This window comes from Sceloporus occidentalis, unplaced genomic scaffold (genome assembly GCF_023333645.1).
Source record: "Sceloporus occidentalis isolate IW3139 unplaced genomic scaffold, rSceOcc1.0.p SCAF_9, whole genome shotgun sequence".
Classification (NCBI taxonomy): Eukaryota; Metazoa; Chordata; class Lepidosauria; order Squamata; family Phrynosomatidae; genus Sceloporus; species Sceloporus occidentalis.
Window position 1 is genome coordinate 42161907 of NW_028316989.1, and position 7809 is coordinate 42169715.

The following is a 7809-nucleotide window of genomic DNA, read 5'->3' on the forward strand; positions in this document are numbered from 1 at the left end:
GAGTAGATGTGGCCAACGTGGATCCTCTATGTGGACTGCAAACTAGTCTTTAACACACGATGAGAATGATTTTAAAGCCTAGGAACCTGTTTATATGGAACTTAGGTTCTCATCTGTAGCTCAGAAATCTGTTGCAAGCAAATGACGGGCATATAGTTTGCATTCTTGGAAGTTATCATACTGGGGTTAGGACTTAGGTCAGTATCACACTACACTTTACAGTACTATTGTTTGACTGCTACAGCTGCCTTCTGTGGAATTCTGGGATTTGTATTTTAGTCAGGGCTAAGAGACCTCTGGCTGAGGATTGTAAATGTGCTTCCCTAAACTGCAAATCTCAGATTCCACAGGAGGTGGCCACAGCAGTTAAAGTGGAATAACAGTGCTACAACAGTGTAGTGTAATATTGCCCTTAGACTTGTACTAGGACTTAGAATTGATACTTGTATTTTGTATGACTACCTTGGTAAGAATTACCTTTGGATGCACCCTGTGCTCTTAGCCCTATCCAGTGCTGCAGTGTGGAACTGAACCCCATCCTAATTTAGAATTCAAACACATGGCTAAAATAGTGTTGGCTGAAATCTTGTTGAGGCATTGTGTTTTTGTAAGTGGATTTGTGTGTGCAGGAATTAGAATTGTGCAGTTGCACAATATCCTTATCCAGTAGAGGGCTCCTGGTACATTACTGAGTAGCAATGCTGGCAAAATAACTGATGGGTGCTGGTGCCTGGTGCATAATGGGACCAACGTATGTTACAGTGATCTTGATGTGCATCTCATCGGTCCTGATGTACATCAAAAGCGGATCAGGCATTCTTGCTAGTGTTCTGTTACACATCTTTGCAATTCAGTAGCTGGGCTTCTTAGCATCTATGCTACGAATCTAGACATATGAATTCATATGTAAAAGCTCATATTGGATTCTGGCAATTCTTCATGCCCTCTTTGCTTATCCTATGCGGTTTTTGTGGTCTGTATATGTGGTCTGTATGGAAGAAATTAATTTTGCTTATTGGGTGCAGCAGATGCTGGATAAAAACAGGCGCTTAGCAGAAGCAGACTGGCATTTTATGAATCCTTTGGTCCCTATTCCAAGGATTAGTGTTACTGTCCTGGTGTCCTTGTCTCTACCATTCTTTCATGAATGTTGTAAATAAACAGATTTTCACAAATTGTTACAAATATTTGCTGGGTTTTATCCCAAGGAAATTGAACCTTTAACTACTCTTTACCTAATTGGTAATTGGAAGAAAAAATAGGTTTATTGTTAGTTCTTTTTCCTGAGTCATCACATGCAAAAATAAGAAAATCCTGCAAGATACAGTGACAGAACAGTTAGGAGGCAAAACTCTCATTAATGACAGATACGGGATAACAGAGGCCGAATAGGAAAAATACTCCTGATCAATGTGAAGACATTTGATCCTTTAAATGATTGAGGCATTTTGCTAAGACTTAACCTTAATATGTAAATAAAAAAAGACTGAGGTATCCTTTGCATTTCTATGTGAAGCACCAGTATGCCAAAATCCATGCCTAGTTGTACTAGTCTGGGGCAACAAACAAACAACATTGATGAGAAACAAGCATGAGAAACTGTTGGGTTTTTTAAATGTGCAAAAAATACGATGCGAGAAAGAAGAGAAAAGGCGATGTTGCAAAGGCATATTTTGCATCATTTAAAAAAATTCAATTTTTTTTATGCTTTGGAGTTTAGAATTATGCAAGCTGTTGTTTTTTAATTATGCTTCTGCATTGCCATGAAACGGCATATTTGGGGTCTGTTTGCACGTTTTTAAAAAAACAATCTGGATATAGGAAGGTGGGGGAAGAGTCCAGATTGAAGTGTAAGAAAATGTGGCATCCTTTTCTGTGTCTCCTGGTACTTCTCACACCTGAAGAGAGAGCTGGACCTGAGCTATTCATCTCCCCTTGGGATATGCAACACCCTTATTCTCCGTGCTGCATAAAGACACATACAAAACCCTCCCTCTTTACAACATGCTCTTGGAATTTTCCAGCAGCTGCTGGTAGCAGCATTTTAATTAAGTGTCGGCAAAGATGGAAGCAGAGGCCTTTTTCTAATTGGACAGTTTATTATGGGGGGGGGGGGGCAGATGAAATAAGGAGGGAACGGGAGGAATATGATAAATGCTGAAGCACTAAAGTGGTATGCTTCCAGTACATGGCTTTAGAAGACAATTGGGGCCTCATTCCCACTACCTTTTAAATCGGATCATGAACCGGGTTGAATTGGTTCAAATGACCGTGGTTCCCACTTAATCTGAATCTCTGAAGCGATTCCGAGTGGGGAGGCCATGCGCCAGACCCATTTAACCCGCATCTTTTTGACACTGATTCTTTTCCATAAACTGAATCTGTGCAAGTGTGACCCACATGCAGATCGGAATTGATTTAAATTTCCCCTTTGGCTGTCTGGAACCAAATCATTTTGAATTGATTCATTCATGAATGGGAACCACATGTGGATTATTTGAGAGGGGAAAATGCGATCGGGGCAAATGTAGTGGGAGAAATTGCAATTGGGGAAAATGTAGTGGGAACCACGCTCCGCTGTCAAATCGATCCATCGATTCAGATTTGTAAGTGGGAATGGGGCCCTGGCCTTCTGTAACAAACTAAGATCAGGTTGAGTTGAGCTGAGATTATTTTTATTTAAGCTGGGTGTGTGAGGTGGGCCTTTCCTGCATAAAGGCCTGGCAAGCTTTCTAACGTTGCTTCTGATCTTATTTTGCTTCTGTGTAACTGGAAATACGAAGGCAGACATATTGACCAAAAACAAAATCCAAAATCAATATTATTTATTAATTTATTTGCTTTATATGCCACCTTGCTACCCCCTAAGTGTCCCGATTTGGCGGGACGGTTCCGATCAATCCTCTCTCATCCCACTTTTTCAGCTGCTTTTAAAATGTCCCAGTTTCCTGCTTCCCCTCCCACTTCACCTCTTTGTCCTATGCTTAGTTCAGTTGCTGCAAATTGAGTTCAAAGTGCAAAAGTAGTTTGTATTTGGTTAATTCAGTGGGAGAAAGAGAAGAGTGGAGGGCAGAATCTTGTCCATCTCTTTAGGTCCTAACCTCCCCCCCCCCCCCTTTTAATACCTTTTACCATCTGTGATGTTTTTGGCCACATGTTTGCTATCCTCAGAGATATTAAAACTTGGGCCAGCTCATAAGAATACATGTATTAGCCAGTTTTTTTTTTAAAAAAGCAATAATAATAATAATAATAATAATAATAATAATACTGTGCCAGCTTCTTCATTAGGCAAACAAGAGAGGAGAAAGACCAACAAACAAACAAAGCAGAAACAGTTAAGATGAAGTGACATGTTGCGATGAAGACGAATCAGTCATGCAGGCAGGATAAGCAGTAAAAGTCTTCTTCTCCAGGGTCAAATGAAATGCATTTAGCTAAACAAAACAAAAAAATAAAAAAAATAACAGTATGTTTTTTTTCTAAAATTGCTTCTATGCCTTAAGTATGTGCACATTTCCTCTGAAGGCCTTCTTTCTTCTCTTATGGTAAGGCACAAGTGGCCAACCTACAAGGACAAGTTTCGACAGAATGCTGCATAAACTGACTCTTACAATACTGGTGGTTTTAATCTGCGGAGTGCTTGATGCTCTCCATTGTGTTCATATCCACAACAGCCTAATGCAGAGAGCCACTACTACTTAAGGAAGACCCAGAGGAAGGGGGCCGAAGAGAAGATGAATCTCCATCATGCCAGGGCTGAGTTACGGCTGATAGCCCCTCTTTCCAGCTTCCAACTATCATTACACAAGGACTTTGTCCTTGTGTTTTCAGCTGTGAAGCTGGCTGACAACTGGACAAAGGCAGCTATAGGTCTAAGGCCCTACATATGATGGGAAGGAATAAAAAAGAATCATCAGTATTTATTTTTAGCTTTTTCACTTCTTCAGTTGCTTTTAAAATGTCCCCGTGCAACTGCATTAAATCTATGGGAATTTATTAGAAAATAAATTGAAAAAGAAAAGAAAAGCAGCCAGCTTGGGAATAACTAGGGGAAGGGGGGAGAAGAAGAGAGGAGCAGAATCATACCCATATTCACCATGGGACTAGCTGCATATTGGAACTGCTTCAGGAGGAACTTATCACACTCACTCAGTAGAAGTGAAAAAAAAGCAACACCATTGAGAGGCATTGATGGGTTTTGCTCATCAATGAAAAAAAGTACTCCAGCAGTCAATGGACTACACACCAACTACTTGTTTCAGTGTGCCTCATGAATGGAAGGGCATTGCACATGTCCCCCCAGCGCTCCAATATGCAGCACCTTGGAAACCTTTTGGCTGAAGCACTGCGTGGCTGAAAAGTCAGGCTTTTGGGGTCACGTCTGCATACCCTTCAACTGTCCTTATTTATGAGGGACAGTCCTGATTCATATTCTCTCATGCCACTTTTTCAGCTGTTTTTCAAATACCCCTGGTTTCTTTCTCCTCCTCCCACTTTCCCCTTTCAATCTGAGTTTGCTTCCATTGCTGAAAACTGAGTTTAAGGTGCAAAAGTAGTTTGCATTGATTTGCAAGGAGGAGAGGGGACAGAATCTTTTCCTTCCCAGTGGGTTTAAGCAAAAGCAAACTGCTGCCACTTCTTCTGGCTTGGCTCTTCTTCCTCATTAATAACTTTTACCGCCTTGGCCACTCTCTAATGTTGCTTGGCCATGCACACATCCAAGTTTTCGTCTATGAAATGTTGGAGGGTATGTGTTTGATCATCAACTGGCATAAATGTGAACCCACCAAAAGTTATGAGATTGCAAAATCAGCCAGGATCTCCTCTCCAGTTGCCAAGGTCCTTTTGCACTGGACGTTTTTGTCCCTTCTTCTTGTTTCTTTGACACGTCTTCCATTACCCCACATCCTCAGCAAATGCTTTAGAAGGAAAGCAAGTATCCCTCCCTTTCAAGGGTTATAGAGAGCAAAAGTCTATCCTGTTTCAGAGGGCAAAGTGCATACAGGGAGGGGGCCCACAAGAAGCTTGTGGGGAAAGTAGCCATTGAAACCTCAGGCCTAGTCTTTGCGGGGGATTAGGAGGTACAAATTGAATGCAAAGAGATGAAGCCATTGACCCAAACTGTCCTGAGACAGGTTCCCATGGGGTGGTGGGGAAGGGGGCAGCAGGCAAGGTTGAAACAAGCTCTGTTCAAGTAGGCTCTCAGGGCCAGCCTAGCAGCTAATCCCCTGTGAGCTGCAGGCCAAGAAGTAGAAATGAGGTTAAAAAAATTATCGTGTAAAGATGGCGGCTTACCCCAGGGGATGATGTTAGTTAGTAATAGGGAAAGAGGCGGGACGGAGAACAGCAGTCCTTAATCCTATGGTTCGTAGGCAGGCAGGTGGGCTTAGATCATGGCTCACTCCTTGAAAGGGTCTGCAGCAGAGCTACTTATAGAGAGGCAGCCCTTCAGTCGGTTCAATAGGTTTCCCTTTAATACCAAGAATGACACTGTCTGGGTGAATTTTTAAAACCTTCGCAGGCATGATGAGAGGAATAGGCCACTGGCCTGTTCGCACATGAATGCACACTGCTAGCCTTAATAATAATAATAATAATAATAATAATAATAATTTGTATACCGCCCTGTGGCAAACCAATCCGGGCGGTTGACAACAGTAAATATAACAAGAGTAAAATATAAAATTAAAAACATTATAATCCCTCCTTAAGAAAGTATTAAAAAATATGACAGATTAAAAACACAATATCAAAGCATAAAACATAATTAAAACAAACTAAAAACCCTGGTTTCCCTCTGGAGATCCTCAATCATCACTAAAGATGGGGCCACGAGAGGAAAGAGGGGATCAGGGAGCCCGGGCCGGGATGGTTAATCTGGAAAGGCCTCAGACCAGCATGTGTGAACCGCTTCCGGTTCAAAGCAAAGCAGAATGGTGGAGATGAGAGGAGCTGCTATCTGTGGCCCTTGATCTGTGATGCTCATATGCAAAGATGGAGAACAAGACTTGATGCAACAACCTTTAAATGATATGTGTTGGCATGCGTAACATTGGCTTTATTTGCACGTGTTAGATTTTATTCTGCTTTTCCTGACAAGTGACTAATGAGATAATATAATCATGACATAGCAAAATAGTTAAACAGAACCATAAGAGTAGCAATTTAAAATGATGGATTAGATTAAAACACAAGTCTTAAAAGGCCTGCATGCTTAGCATCAGAGTGGCTGAGCAGAAGGGTCAGGAAAGCATGGGGTCAACCCAGGCTTTCTTGGCCTGGATCCTAACCTAGATCAGTCCCCAGGCTGGAGTGTGGTTGGCTTTTTGACCTGTATTTTCTAAACAGGACAATATGAACTGGGAGGGGGACACAAAGGACTTTTGGTCTGTGCGGATAGCCCATAGGTTAGTGTGAATATTTTTCATGCCACCTAGGGGCAATGAGATTTGAAGTACAACAAAGCCAGTTCTTCACATCAAATCTTGCCTACTGGATATGGTATGAAAAATGTTCATAGTGGAATATGTCTGTATAAAAGTATTTACATCTGTGTATATGTATATATACACTGTATGTCCTTCACTACTCTTGGCTGGTTTTGTCTATATATGAGAGCAAGTGCCCTGGTATGACTGTATGTCTCCATTTCTCTGTGTATGTGCACACACATGTTCATGTTTGGTGACATTTTATGTATGTGTTCATTTTGACATTTTAAATCTGTCCTATAGGGGCAAAACCCATTTCAAGGAAGGGCACAAAAATAACACAAGAACTTTAAGCCAGTGCAAACAGGGTCTATGATTCATTGTAGTGGGTAAAGACTGGACTTTTTTTGGTGCATCTACCCTAGATTTCCCTAGTGTATAGCCAGTCAAAAACATTGGAACAAATTTTTAGACACTTCTAAGATCTTTCTGTTGTCTATCTACAAACAGGTAAACTTTTTCATTTAGACAGGATTTTAACAGTTGACTAGATGTTGAGCATGGATAGATTATCAGCTGGACATTCTTTTCTTAGTCATGTGCTTTTTTAAAAAGTGGTATTAGTTTAATTTTCTTTCCATGGTTTATCTTATTTTCTGTTTTGTGTTTTAGATTTAATATAATGGTGAGAATCCCAGAATCTTATTTCTGACAGATAGCCAGGATACAAACGCAATCAGTCGATCGATCAATCATTCTCCATGTTGTTGTGGTGTGGGTTTTGGTTTTGACTCTGGGTGCAAGTCAGTGATATTTCTGGTGTTCTTGTTCAGTAGCCATTATGTCTGGTCCTCTTTCTGTCCCGCAGCTCATGGTATTTTATCTCTATTTCTATTGATCTATTGGTATGTGCACAAAGGTTTCCCTCTGAAAGAGCTCTGGAAAAGAATTGATCAGATTAAAGTGGCCAGTCACTTAGAGTTCTTGAAAAGGACATACTGTTTCTAATCAGTACCTAGTACTGGACATTGCAAAAGGTCTAAGTAACTTGGCAGGGGTCAGGCCTTCTAGAGTGCCGGAAAGGGTGGGGGTCCTTCTCTCTTCTTTCTGTCCCTTGTAATTGTGTCAATTTACTAGGCAAATTGTTTGTTTGAGTGGACAGTGGGGGCTTGTCTGGTCTACCCACCTTATTCATGTGCTAATGTGGCAAGACGAAGCATGGTCTCCTCCTCACACAATGAGATGGCATTGGCCCCAGGAGGCATTGTGAAATCTTACACAAGGAATCTTGCTATGAGTGGAAGAGGTTTAGGGTTGTCACCAGAAGCAGACCAGCCATGAGGCAGATATGGGAAGTTGCCTTATATCAAGTGCT